Genomic DNA, 15,599 nt, shown 5'->3' with positions numbered 1-15,599 from the left:
CTGATCCAAGCCCAAGGCAGAATTCAAATCCGCGACCTTTGGGTTGCAGCAGGCACTTTACCCTACTGGCCAGCCCGGTCGGCCTCAATGTAATGCACTTTTTTTCTGTAACTCAATCTAAAAGTTATAAAAACTAAAGTCATAGCACAGTATACAGTAGCAATACCTTTTAGGGAAGCCAACAGGAGAGTGGAATCAAGCTTTCTGCAATCATCAATATCAAAAACTGTAATCTGAAGAAAGGAAGGGATATTTGGGGATGAAAAAAAAAAAAAAAACAATGCTTAGTAATTATTATATATTATATAGTCAATTTAGTTGATCAAGAAACAAGCATAATAAAGTATCATGCCAGAAAAATTAGCCCATTAGTAGACATTGTTCACCTTCAAAACAAAAGTTGTACATGTAAAGGTTGTACCTGTGAGGTGATCTGATTGAGGTGTAAAAGGCCTCGAATATTTGAATGGGTTGAGCACGCTGAATTCTGATGGAATTCTTCCACATGCTCAGATTACGAACCTAAGGGGGCATAAATTCAAATTGAGGAAGGACAGATGTAGATGGATGTGCGGAAATTTGCCTTTAGCCAGCGGGTGGTTAATTGCTGGAACAAACTTCCATCTGTCATGGAAGTTGATAGTTTAAATAAATTCAAGGAGAAACTGGACAAACATTTAGAGGGAATGGTTGTGTGAATTTTTTTTTTTGGCTGATGTTACATAAGCTCATACACTAGCTTTCTTGCATCACATGTCCCTATTACTATGTTTTTACTTAGAAAACAGCTGATTGTGAATATAGCTGAACCTTCCAAATTTGACAAACTCGGGACCTGGCTCTTGCTGGACCTCGAAATTTTCTATATTTCAGGTGGTTATATTATAATCATACTCATAAAAAAATTTAAGAAAAAAATAAAACACTGGATTTCTACACTACAATGTACTTGTACATAGAAATATACAAGTATAGTGTTTTTTTTTTTTTTTTTGAGAGAGAATTGTGATGTAAATATTAAACATACAGTAAATATTTTATACTAAAATAAAAATATTTCCCCCTTCCAAATACATTATACTGTCTATGGCAGGGGTGGGCAACTTTTTTCGTCAGCAGGCTGAATGAAATTTTCATATCATGACGCGGGCTGGAATAGATTGAACGATTTAACAAAAAAAATCAAAACATAAAAAATGTTATATTACTTGAATTACCAAATTATTAATGTATTTAAAAAAAAGTAAATACAATATTTAAATAGGAGTCGATTATAGATAGGTACAGATAAGAACTACAATTTGGAATAAACATTTTTATTGTTATGATAACAAAGTAAATGCAGAAAACAAAAACTTTAATGTGCGGGATTACATTTGGAATGTTCCTGATTTATGATTTCATCAAAATTGGGATTCAATTCACTAGTAGCTATTCGTAGAACTGCATCTAAATTTTCATCCGTTATTCTTGATCTAATTTTGCTCTTTGTATTTTTCATTAAAGAAAATGTAGTTTCGCATAGGCATGTTGATCCAAAGAATGCCAAATATTTCTGTGCATTATCCAGAATATTTTTAAACATTTCTGGATTTAACGAGGCATAAAAGTCGGTTATTGTTTTTTCAGCAAATTGATTCTTTAATATTAAATTTGATTGTAAAGTTATCAGTTCCAACTGGATACAAGGTGGTGCATAATTTACATTAAAATTAAATGGTAGCCTTAAAATTTCTAAAGATAGATCTTTAGAAATTTTTGAAAATCATCAAATCTTCTTGTAAATTCATTAAATAAGTCACTTATTATAGCCTCATATTTCTTAAAATCAGCACATTTCAAGTTTTTTCTCTGTTTTGTAAGTTAACTGTTTATTTTGGAATTGTTGCGAAAATAGCATGAGCATTAGCATTAGTAGAGGCATATGATGCAAGAAAGCAAGCTTATTCAGCATCAGCCAAAAAAAAAAAAAAAAAAACCCTCTCCCATTTCATCCCTCCGTTCGTTCGAAATACCTGTCCAGTTGAGCTTTAAATTTGTTTAGGCTATCAACTTCAACAACAAGTGATGGAAGTCGGTTCCACCAACTAACCACCCGCTGGCCAAAGGCAAATTTCCGCACATCTATCCGACATCCGTCCTTCCTCAATTTGAATTTATGCCCTCTGAGGTGATTATTCTGAGAAAGATGAAGAATCCCATTGGCATTGAGCATGCTCAAACCATTCAAACCCTTATACACCTCTATCAGATCACCTCGCCGGTGCCTAGTCTCCAGACTCTGTAATTTGCAAAACTTAAGCCTTTCTTCGTAAGAGCAACCCTTTGTTCCATTTACTAATCGTGTTGCCCTTCTCTGTACCCGTTCCAGCAGCTCTACATCCTTCTTGAAATGAGGCCTCCAGACCTGTATACAGTACTCAAGATGTGGCCTAACCATTGCCTTATACAAGGGAATAATCACCTCCTTATCCCTGCTAGAAAAATTCCTGTATATCATTGACAAGACACCATGAGCTACTCTTGCAGCTCGTCTGCACTGCTCAGAGAACTTCATATCTGCCTGCACAATTACCCCCAGGTCCTTTTCATTCTCCACCACTGTCAGTGTAGTACCGCAGAGTTGATACATTGCTCTGGGGTTACTGTTACCCATATGTAGTACTTTACATTTGTCAATGTTAAACTTCATTTGCCACCTCTCAGCCCATCTGTTCAACCTTTCCAGATCCTGTTGCAGCAGCATAGCGTCAGTAGTGTCCTTAACGACCCTGCCAACCTTTGTATCATCTGCAAACTTAGACATTAAACTTGATATCCCATCATCAATATCATTCATAAACACCGAAAACAACAATGGACCCAACACTGAACCTTGAGGAACTCCACTAATAACATTAGTCCACGTTGAGCAGTGTCCATTGATTACCACTCTCTGTCTTCTGCCACTCAACCATCCCCTTATCCATAGCAGCAATTTGCCTCCAATGCCACACTGCTCCAATTTGTGCAGCAGTCTTCCATGTGCAACAGTATCAAAAGCCTTTCTAAGATCCAAATATATAATATCAAAGTTATTCCCTGCATCCAGTTCTTTTGTGACTACATCATAGTATCCAATCAAACTGGTCAGGCAAGACCTGCCCTTAACAAAACCATGCTGCGTCTGAGCTATAACTCAATACTTGTCTAGATGATCCTGCAGTGCTTCTTTAACCAGTGCCTCCATTAATTTACCTGGAACAGAAGTTAAACTAACAGGTCTATAATTACTTGTGTCAGCCTTTGATCCTCCTTTGTGAATTGGGGTTACATTTGCACATCTCCAGTCTATGGGTACCTCCCCTGAGTCCAAAGAAGCTCTCATAATTATGGCTAGGGGTTTGCATACTTCCTTTGCTGCCTCCTTTAATATAACTGGATAGATCCCATCCACCCCAGGTGCCTTTTTTATGTTTATCCTCAACAATCTCTCCTCCACTTTCCTCTCAGTTATTACAAAATCATCCAGCTCACTGCCAATGTTTATTTTACCTACATCATTCTCCTTCCTGAATAACTCCTCATGCGTGAATGTAGATGCAAAATACTCGTTTAGATTGTTAGCCACCTGAGCAGGATCCTCAACTGTTGAACCATCAATATCCAGTGGACCAATCTGATTCATCCCTTTCCTTCTCGAGTTCAAGTATGTAAAGAACTCCTTTCTGTTTTTCTTTGCATCCTTTGCCAAGGATTTTTCGTAGTCTGCCTTTGCCTGCCTAATCTCCTTTGTGACTTGGTTACAGACCAACTTATATCTATCATAGGCTTCCATGTCACCCATTAATTTGTATGTATCCCATGCATTTTTCTTCTCTGCCACATGTCTCATTAGTCCATCTGACAACCATTTAGGCCTAAACCTTGAACAATATTTCTTAGTTGGTATGTAAAGCCTGGTAGCCACCAAGATTAGTTCCTTGAATGCTTCCCATTTTGAGTTTGCTGTTGGTAACATCATCAGTTGGTCCCACTGTATAGAATTTAAATACTGTCTTTCTTTGAATTAATTCTTTGAATTAATTCTTTGAATGCTTCCCATTTTGAATTTGCTGTTGGTAACATCATCAGTTAGTCCCACTGTATAGAATTTAATACTGTCTCAGTCCATCGTAGTCGCCTTTATGGAAGCAATAACCCTTCCCTTTACCCCTAATGGTAGTTACCTCTTTGAGTAAATCCCACTTCAGCACACTGTGATCACTGCCACCTAGTGGTTCATTTATCTGCAGATTCTTAATGCATGAAGAATCACTGCTGATAATCAAATCAAGAGTATTACTCCCTCTAGTTGCCTCCCGAACATGCTGATGTAGAAAACAATCATCCAATAAATCCACAAAAGCCCTGCTAGTGTGTGAGTGACCAGCCCCCAAATTCCAGTCAATATCTGGGAAATTAAAATCTCCCATTATAAGACTCTCTGATTTACTGGCCCACTCTATTTCCCTGTACAGTTTCTTATTATACTCATCAGAGTCATTAGGCCTATAGCACACTCCTACTCTCAATTTTGATCTCCCAATGCTTATGTCACACCAAACTGACTCAACACTGCACTGTCCAGCGATGTCGACTGGCTTCACTTCCTTGGTTTTTATGTGTTTCTTAACTAATAGCATAACCCCTCCCCCCTTCCTATCCTGTCTATCCTTTCTGTAGACGTTGTACTCCCCAATTTCCAGTTCTGCATCAATTATATCTGTGTGACACCACGTCTCTGATATCCCAACAATATCTGCCTTTGATGTTTTGAGCAATACCTCAAGTTCATCAAATTTATTTACCAAACTCCTAGCATTGGTGTACACGCAGGTATACATGCACCTGTTTCTATTCTTAGCTACCCTAACACAACCCATGTGTTTACTTGTAACGCAATGACTACCAGCAGTCTCTGAAATATCCTGCATCTTGTTTTTCAGACTTCTGCTCATTTGAATAGAAGCAGTGCAAGAATCACTTCCACCTCTGCCAGTGGCTACTGTTAATCTATTAGTCCTTGTATCCCCCCCAACTAGCAGTTTTCCGACCCACCTAACACTGCCTCGACAGCATCAGCAAAAATTCTTGCACCCTTTCTATTTAAGTGTATCCCATCCCTGTAGAAGCAATCTCTCTTGTTAACAAGTACAGTCCAGGCTGAAAAAAATTCTACCCCTTGAGCCTTGCACAATCTCTCCAGGGCCGAATTGATCGACAAGGCTCTCATCATATACTCCCTCCTATCGTGTCTGGGCAGAATTGCAGACACTTTCAAGTTCAACCCTAATTCACGGCTTTTTTTCAACAGTGACCTGTACTTGCTAAGTAATTCCGCCGGTCTCCTACTCTTAATATCATTAGTGCCAACGTGTACAACTATATCACCTTTTGTGCCCTTAAAAGATGATATCCGCTCTACATCGTCATCAACCTTTGCCCCTGGCAGACATACCCTGGTCCTATTCCACCTATCCTTTTTACAAAGCATGTTCCCCGTTTCCCTGACAATAGAGTCACCAACAACTACTAGTTCCTGTGGGACCAGCGCATTCTGCCTAGGGGGCTGCCCCTGTGTTGCCCGATGACCAAGTGCAAGCTCTGGCGTTGATGTGGGCAGCTGAGAGCTTGACGGGCCCCTCAATTTATTTCCTTCGAGGGCATCCACCCTGTCCTTCAAGGTCTCATAAAGGCCCATAACAACGCTGAGTTGTCGCCTGATTTCCTTGCACTCCTTACATCGTGCACACACAAAGACATCCCCCTTGGCAGTATCATGTCCCGTACCCGACTGCTCTGCAAACATCAAGCAAACAGTGCATTTTATAAGGCTGTGAGTCAGAGGACAACTGCCCCCCTCAGTTTTGCTCTGAGCCACAGCGCTTCCATTAGCTTGAGCCTTTTGCTGTGCTGCTATGGTCTGAGTCATGATTCTATTAATTTATTAATTAATTATGTTATGTTATTAATTATGTTAAATATAATTAATTATATTACGTTTGTAATCTAAGTCGTTATATGTATTTATTTAAACGTACAATTTAACTGCTAACGAAGTTCAACTAACGCTATCTAGTACTAGACATTGGGGGCAAATTGCTGCTATGGATAAAGGGGTGGTTGAGGGGGAGAAGACAGAGAGTGGTAATCAATGGACACTGCTCATCGTGGACTAATGTTATTAGTGGAGTCCCTCAGGGCTCAGTGTTGGGTCCATTATTGTTTTCTGTATTTATAAATGATATTGATGATGGTATATCCAATGTCCAAGTTTGCAGACGATACAAAGTTTGGCAGGGTTGTCAAGGACACTACTGACACTATGCTGCTGCAACAGGATCTGGAAAGGTTGAGCAGATGGGCTGAGAGGTGGCAAATGAAGTTTAACGTTGACAAATGTTAAACATGGCAGCAACCCCAGAGCAACGTATCAACTCTGTTGTACTACACTGACAGTGGTAGAGAATGAAAGGGACTTAGGGGTGGTTGTGCAGGCAGATATGAAGTTCTCTGAGCAGTGCAGACGGGCTTCAAGAGTAGCTCATGGAGTATTGTCAATGATATACAGGAATTTTTCCTGCAGGGATAAGGAGGTAATTATTCCCTTGTATAAGGCAATGGTCAGGCCACACCTAGAGTACTGTATACAGGTCTGGAGGCCTCATTTCAAGAAGGATGTAGAGCTGCTGGAACGAGTACAGAGAAGGGCAACAAGATTATTGAATGGAACAAAGGGGTGCTCTTACGAAGAAAGGCTTAAGTTTTGAAAATTACAGTGTCTGGAGACTAGGCACCAGTGAGGTGATCTGATAGAGGTGTATAAAGCCTTGAATGGTTTGAGCATGCTCAATGCTGACGGGATTCTTCCTCTAGCTCAGAATAATCACCTGAGAGGGCATAAATTCAAATTGAGGAAAGACAGATGTAGGAGAGACGTGCGGAAATTTGCCTTTAGCCAGCAGGTGGTTGGTTGGGGGAACAGACTTCCATCCCTTGTAGTGGAGGTTGATAGCCTAAATAAGTTTAAGGCTCAGCTGGACAGGTATTTTGAACGAACAGAGGGGTGAAGTGGAAGTGGGTTTTTTTTTTTTTTTTTTTTTTTGGCTGATGCTGCATAAGCTTGCTTTCTTGCATCAAATGCCTCTACTAATGCTAATGCTAATATCAAAGTTATTCCCTGCATCCAGTTCCTTTGTGACTGCATCATAGTATCCAATGAAATTGGTCAGGCAAGACTTCCCCTTAACAAAACCATGCTGTGTCCGAGCTATAACTGAAATCTTGTCTAAATGATCCTGCAGTGCTTCTTTAACTAGTGCCTCCATTAACTTTCCTGGAACAGAAGTTAAACTCACAGGTCTATAATTGCTTGTGTCAGCCTTTGATCCTCCTTTGTGAATTGGGGTCACATTTGCACATCTCCAGTCTGCGGGTACCTCCCCTGAGTCCAAGGAAGCACTCATAATTATGGCTAGGGGTTTGCTTACTTCCTCTGCTGCCTCCTTTAATATAACTGGATAGATCCCATCCACCCCAGGTGCCTTTCTTGTGTTTATCTTCAACAGTTTCTCCTCCACTTTACTCTCAGTTATTACAAGATTCTCTAGCCTACTGCTAGAGTTGAATACACCTCTGGCTTTCCCCTCGCTAAATAACTCCTCATGTGTGAATGTCGATGCAAAATATTCATTTAGTTTGTTAGCTACCTGAGCAGGATCATCAACAGTTGACCCATCGATATCAAGTGGACCAATCTGATTCATCCCCTTCCTTCTAGAGTTTACATAAGTAAAGAACTCTTTGCTGTTTTTCTTTGCATCCCTTGCCAAGGATTTCTCGTACTCTGCCTTCGCCTGCCTAACCTCCTTTGTAACTTGGTTACAGATCAACTTGTATCTATCATAGGCTTCTGTGTTATGTGTTAATTTGTATGTATCCCATGCATGTTTCTTCTCTGCCGTATGCCTCATCAGTTCATCTGACATCCATTTAGGCCTAAATCTTGAACAATATTTCTTAGTTGGTATGTAAAGCCTAGTAGCTTCCAAGATAAGTTCTTTGAATGCTTCCCATTTTGCATTTGCTGTTGGTAACATCATCAGTTGGTCCCACTGTATAGAATTTAAATACTGTCTCAGTCCATCGTAGTCGCCTTTACGAAAGCAATAACCCTTCCCTTTACCCCTAATGGTTGTTACCTCTTTGAGTAAATCCCACTTCAGCACACTGTGATCACTGCCACCTAGTGGTTCATTTATCTGCAGATTCTTAATGCATGAAGAATCACTGCTGATAATCAAATCAAGAGTATTCCTCCCTCTAGTTGCCTCCCGAACACGCTGATGTAGAAAACAATCATCCAATAAATCCACAAATGCCTTGCTAGTGTGTGAGTGACCAGCCCCCAAACTATAGTAAATATCTGGGAAATTAAAATCTCCCATTATAAGACTCTCTGTTTTACTGTCCCACTCTATTTCCCTGTACAGTTTCTTATTATACTCATCAGAGTCATTAGGCCTATAGCACACTCCTACTCTCAATTTTGATCTCCCAATGCTTATGTCACACCAAACTGACTCGACACTGCACTGTCCAGCGATGTCCACTGGCTTCACTTCCTTGGATTTTATGTATTTCTTAACTAATAGCATAACCCCTGCTCCCTTCCTATCCAGTCTATCCTTCCTGTAGATGTTGTACTCCCCAAATTCCAGTTCTGCATTCCTTATATCTGTGTGACACCAAGTCTCTGATATCCCAACAATATCTGCCTTTGATGTTTTGAGCAATACCTCAAATTCATCAAATTTATTTACTAAACTCCTAGCATTGGTGTACACGCAAGTATACATGCACCTATTTCTATTCTTAGCTACCCTAACACAACCCATGTGTTTACTTGTACCGCAATGACTCCCAGCAGTCTCTGAAATATCCTGAATCTTGTTTTTCAGGCTTCTGCTCATTCCAATAGAAACAGTGCAAGAATCTCTTTCACCTCTGCCAGCGGCTACTGTCAATCTATTGGTCTTTGTCTCCCCCCAAGCTAGCAGTTTTCCGACCCACCTAACACTGCCTCGATAGCAACAGCAAATATTCTTGCACCCTTTCTATTTAAGTGTATACCATCCCTGTAGAAGCAATCTCTCCTGTTAACAAGTACAGTCCAGGCTGAAAAAAATTCTACCCCTTGAGCCTTGCACAATCTTTCCAGGGCCGAATTGATCGACAAGGCTCTCATCATATACTCCCTCCTATCGTGTCTGGGCAGAATTGCAGACACTTTCAAATTCAACCCTGTCACATGTAATATCACATGACTCATCTAAAGCCAGTGCATGGTAAGTACAATCTTCCAATTTTAATTTTAATTGATCATATAAATTACTTGAAATATTATCAATTCGTCTCAGATGAGTTCTTCGTGACAGAGAAATTTTTTCAAACTTCAGTTTTTTATCAGGGCATAATAATTCAGCAATATCTATCAAACATTCCTTCATAAATTCCCCGTCAGAAAATGTTTTACATTGTTTTGCAACCTTATGTGCAACAATATAACTAGTTTTTGTCAGAGCTCTATCTGTATTTGACAAAATTTTCAAAGTATTTTGTTGCTTACGCACACCACATTTTAAATTTTCTGCTTCAATTTTCATTTGTTCCGGTGAAAATAGCTTATATTTTACGAAATGTTTTGTTGAAAAATGCCTTTTTAGATTATATTTTTTAAAAAAGGAAATAGTTTCATTACAAACCAAACAAACAGCTTTATCGTCTATATTTGCAATTAAATATTTGAATGTCCAATTATCACTGAAAATGCGGCATTTAGCATCAATTTTTTTTTTTTTAATTGGCTCATTTTATGGGCTATAAATTATATCAAATTAAAAATTGTAATAATTAGAAAAGGCATAAACTGACCTATAAAATATCTTGCACCAATATTATTTTTTTCAATAAGAAGTAAAACCCAAAGGAACTTTGTTGGATCAATGCTACAATAATAATTAGGAAATAATACTCTTTGACGCTGTGTGGAATCACCTGATTAACTGCACACTGCTTACTGCTGTATGCTGCACTGGCCGTGATTCCCGATTGAACCGAATTAAGATGAAAATTTACGGTTTACGGCGAGTGTAGTCAGGTATGGATTTTCTATATTTATGCATTTATGGAGGGAGCCGGATTCAACATCGTCGCGGGCCGGCTGTTGCCCACCCCTCGTCTATGGTATATTTTTGAAGCAGAAAAGTTTCATATATTTGCATCACCAAAGTCACATGTGAATAACAATACAACTTTTGCTGTTATAGATAATCACCCGAACATAAAAAAAAAAAAAAAAAAGATTTATAATGACACATTTTCAAAGGCATTTAATTCTCTTTTAAGCAACATGTGGGCAGATACAAATGAAACTTTGATGTGCTTTAATAAATTTCACACACATCAAAGTACCCTACATTTTCCACATATGTATTCACACTGTAAATTTCATAGTATACTGCAGAGTTCTTATAGGAGTGTTTCTTATAACTAGTGATGGTTAGTAACGAATGGGCCTGGTGTACTGGGGTCCATGGTTGAAATAACATACATGTATAAATTATAAATCCAGTTTAATGTAAAAATTCAAATATATACTAACATACAGTAGCTTTCGAGACTGGCGTGTCTCTTCATCAACTGAAATTCAAATACAAAAATACAACGGATAAGTGCACTGAGCTGAGTGAGGAATGTTAATCATGTGCCATTGTATTTGCACAGATGTGCGCTGCTTTTACTCCACTGATCGTTTAGCATTAAAACGGTTGTCTTTAGGTGTAGACGTATGCCTTTGTGGCGGTTTATTGCCTTTGGATTGTTTAATATGATAAGTGACTCTAGCCATAGGCGGTGGCGAAGGTGTCGCGAGTGGTCTACTACTTCAAAGTCACGTTTGGAATCAAGATCGTGGTTGGTGGCCCAAAAATGTTCCGCGACAGCAGACTGGTCAGTTTCGGCAAGCCACATTGCTCTGTCATGTTCCGTAAGGCAATCTTGGAGACGCCTTGATGTTTCTCCTATGTATCAACTGTCACAGTCTCTACAGGTGATGCGATATACTACATTTCTGCGTAAGACAGGTGTGACAGGGGTCTTCACACTGGAGACAAGTGAATGTAGGTTCCTGCAGGGTTACTGCACGCATTTCATGTTGTAATTTCTAAGGACCTTCGAGATCCGTCCTGACACGCCTGGATAATAGGGAATGTAGGCGGACGATATACTATCTTGGGTGGGATGTGAGTTCTTGTGCCTGTAATAGGCACCTGCCTAGCACATGGAATGGATAACCACATTTGGTTAGGTCCACCTTCACACGGGAGATCTCGTTACGCCTAATTGTATCAGTGCTAGAATGGCTCCAAGCCCTGGAGAATAGGGTGCGGGCAGTGCTATTGAGATGACTTGGTGCGTGGCCGGATCTGTAGTTAGTGAATTGACCGCACCACATAGGTTTGCGGTATACTGAAGTCTCAAGATGTGGGCCTACGCGATGCACTAGGACATCCAGGAACGGGAGCGCATCGTTGACCTCTAACTCTATGGTGAACTTGATGAAATTAGATAGGGAGTTAAGGTATTCCAGTAGTGCTGTTTCAGAGCCACGTGGTATTACAGTAAAAATATCGTCAACGTATCTACACCATGTTGTAATAGGTGTAGGTGGGTTCCAGTGTATCTGCTCCTCCAGATCTTCTATGGCGATGTTGGCTACTACGGAACTAACAGGGGCACCCATAGCAGTGCCATGTACCTGCTGATAGACTGAATCCTCAAAAGTGAAGATGCTGCTTGATAAACATATGTTGAGGGCGGTACAGATGTCATCAGTGGATAGTGGTGTCCTGGATTGGAGGCTTAAGTTGTTCTCGAGGAGCCTTCTAGCACAGTGCACGCCCTGTTGGATGGGAATTGAAGTGAATAAAGAAATCACATCAAATGATGCCATGACGGTGTTGTCAGGGATTGTAAGGTCCTTAATGAGGAGGATAAATTCACTGCTATTTTTAACGGTGTGTGAGGTATTTCCTACAAGATGTGAGAGGAGGCGTGCAATATGCTTTGACAGTTCATACGTTGGGGCACTGAAGCACAACACTATTGGTCTGAGGGGAATACCGGTTTGTGGATCTTTGGTAATCCATAGAATTGTGGTAGTTGGCAGCCAGTAGCACGTAGAAGACGAGAAGAAGTTGTAGAAGTTGTAGTCGAGATCTTCTTATCTTTAAACCATGTGTGGACGAGTTTATTGACATGTGTCTCTAGATGTTTCAAGACCTTAATGGGTGGATCAGATAGAGGTTCATATATGTTTGGGTCTAGTAGTAGGGTCAGGGCTTTCTCTCGGTAGGTTGATCGGCCTAATACAATGGTCCGGCGCCCTTTATCAGCAGGAAGTACGACGATGGAGTTGTCTTTTCTTATAGATGGCATGTTGACGATGGTTAAGGTTTGAGTAAGTTTTTCAAGTGCTGCGGAGGACTGCAGCAGTATTGAAACGGCTGAATGTCTTATCCAACGGCATGAAATTTGCCATCATACCATCCAAACCTCCATTCACACAGCTCTCTATGGGTACAGAAGCCAGTATTACCAACCTTCCCGAAGAAACTGCCAACAAGATACGTTTCAGGACTGCCGCAATCCTACGCAGCACTCGAAAAACTTATTTTACTTATTATGTACATGATCTGTAACCAAGTTACAAAGGAGGTTAGGCAGATTATGAGAAATCTTTGCCAAGGGATGCAAAGAAAAACAGCAAAGAGTTCTTTACTTATGTAAACTCTAGAAGGAAGGAGATGAATCAGATTGGTCCACTTGATATCGATGGGTCAACTGTTGATGATACTGCTCAGGTAGCTAACAAATTAAATGAATATTTTGCATCGACATTCATACACGAGGAGTTATTTAGCGAGGGGAAAGCCAGAGGTGTATTCATATCTAGCAGTAAGCTAGAGAATCTTGTAATAACTGAGAGTAAAGTGGAGGAGAAATTGTTGAAGATAAACACAAGATAGGCACCCGGGGTGGATGGGATCTATCCAGTTATATTAAAGGAGGCAGCAGAGGAAGTAAGCAAACCCTTAGCCATAATTATGAGAGCTTCCTTGGACTCAGGGGAGGTACCCACAGACTGGAGATGTGCAAATCTGACCCAAATTCACAAAGGAGGATCAAAGGCTGACACAAGTAATTATAGACCTGTGAGTTTAATTTCTGTTCCAGGAAAATTAATGGAGGCACTGGTTAAAGAAGCACTGCAGGATCATTTAGACAAGACTTCAGTTATAGCTCGGACACAGCATGGCTTTGTTAAGGGGAAGTCTTGCCTGACCAATTTGATTGGATACTATGATGCAGTCACAAATTTGATTGGATACTATGATGCAGTCACAAAGGAACTGGATGCAGGGAATAACTTTGATATTATATACTTGGATCTTAGAAAGGCTTTTGATACTGTTGCACATGGAAGACTGCTGCACAAATTGGAGCAGTGTGGCATTGGAGGCAAATTGCTGCTGTGGATAAAGGAGTGGCTGAGGGGGGGAAGACAGAGTGGTAATCAATGGACACTGCTCGTCGTGGACTAATGTTATTAGTGGAGTCCCTCACGGCTCAGTGTTGGGTCCATTATTGTTTTCTGTATTTATAAATGATATCGATGATGTATATCAAGCTTAATGTCGAAGTTTGCAGACGATACAAAGGTAGGCAGGGTTGTCAAGTACACTACTGACACTATGCTGCTGCAACAGGATCTGGAAAGGTTGAGCAGATGGGCTGAGAGGTGGCAAATGAAGTTTAACATTGACAAATGTAAAGTACTACACATAGGAAACAGCAACCCCAGAGCAACGTATCAACTCTGTGGTACTACACTGACAGTGGTAGAGAATGAAAGAAACCTGGGGGTGGTTGTGCAGGCAGATATGAAGTTCTCTGAGCAGTGCAGACGGGCTGCAAGAGTAGCTCATGGTGTATTGTCAATGATATATAGGAATGTTTCTAGCAGGGATAAGGAGGTGATTATAAGGCAATGGTCAGGCCACACCTAGAGTACTGTATACAGGTCTGGAGGCCTCATTTCAAGAAGGATGTAGAGCTGCTGGAACGAGTACAGAGAAGGTCAACAAGATTAGTGAATGGAACAAACGGGTGCTCTTACGAAGAAAGGCTTAAGTTTTGCAAATTACAGTGTCTGGAGACTAGGCACCAGAGAGGTGATCTCATAGAGGTGTATAAAGCCTTGAATGGTTTGAGCATGCTCAATGCTAATGGGATTCTTCCTCTCGCTCAGAATAATCACCTGAGAGGGCATAAATTCAAATTGAGGAAAGACAGATGTAGGATAGACGTGCTGAAATTTGCCTTTAGCCAGCGGGTGGGTGGTTGGTGGAACAGACTTCCATCCCTTGTCGTGGAAGTTGATAGCCTAAATAAGTTTAAGGCTCAGCTGGACAGGTATTTTGAACGAACAGAGGGGTGAAGTGGAAGTGGTTTTTTTTTTGGCTGATGCTGCATACGCTTGCTTTCTTGCATCAAATGACTCTATTAATGCTAATGTACGTATTAGCATTAGTAGAGGCATACGATGCAAGAAAGCATGCTTATACAGCATCAACCAAAAAAAACCCCTCCCATTTCACCCCTCCATTCGTTCCAAATGTCTGTCCAGCTCAGCCTTAAATTTATTTAGGCTATCAACTTCCACAACAAAAGATGGAAGTCTCTTCCACCAATCAACTACCCGCTGGCTAAAGGCAATCTTCTGCACATCTATTCTACAACTGTCTTTCCTCAATTTGAATCTGTGCCCCCTCAGGTTCTTAATCTGAGCAAGAGGAAGAAACCCATCAGCATTCAGCTTGCACAACCCATTCAAGGCCTTATACACCTCAATCAGATCATCTCGCAGGTGCCTAATCTCCAGGCACTGCAATTTTCAGAACTGAAGCCTTTCTTGGTAAGAGCACCCCTTTGTTGCCCCTCACCAATCTTGTTGCTCTTCTTTGTACTTATTCTAGCAACTCTACATCTTTCCTAAAATGAGGCCCTCAGACCTGTACACAGTACTCTAGATGTGGCCTGACTAGTGCCTTGTATAATGGGATAATCACCTCCCTGTTCCTGCTAGCAAAATATGTAATTGACAAGAACTCCATGACCTTCCCTGGCAGCCCATCTGCACTACTCAGCAAACTTCATATTTTATTGCACAATTACCCCCAGTTCTTTTTCACTTTCCACTTCCCTGCATGTAGTACCACACAGTTGGTACCTTTCTCTTGGGTTATTGCTACCTATATGTAGTACTTTGCATTTGTCAATGTTAAACTTCAGTTGTCACTTCTCGGCCCATTTGCCCAACTTATCTAGATCCAGTTGGAGTACTTTACTGTCTTTATTGTTGTTAACAAACCTGTCAACCTTTGTATCATCTGTAAATTTGGACATTAAGCCTGATATACCTTCATCAATATCATTGATAAATATACAAAACAAAA

The sequence above is a fragment of the Mastigoproctus giganteus genome, chromosome 13 (genome assembly GCF_048544385.1).
Source record: "Mastigoproctus giganteus isolate SK-2022 chromosome 13, ASM4854438v1, whole genome shotgun sequence".
Taxonomy (NCBI): domain Eukaryota; kingdom Metazoa; phylum Arthropoda; class Arachnida; order Uropygi; family Thelyphonidae; genus Mastigoproctus; species Mastigoproctus giganteus.
This window is presented reverse-complemented; position numbering follows the sequence as displayed.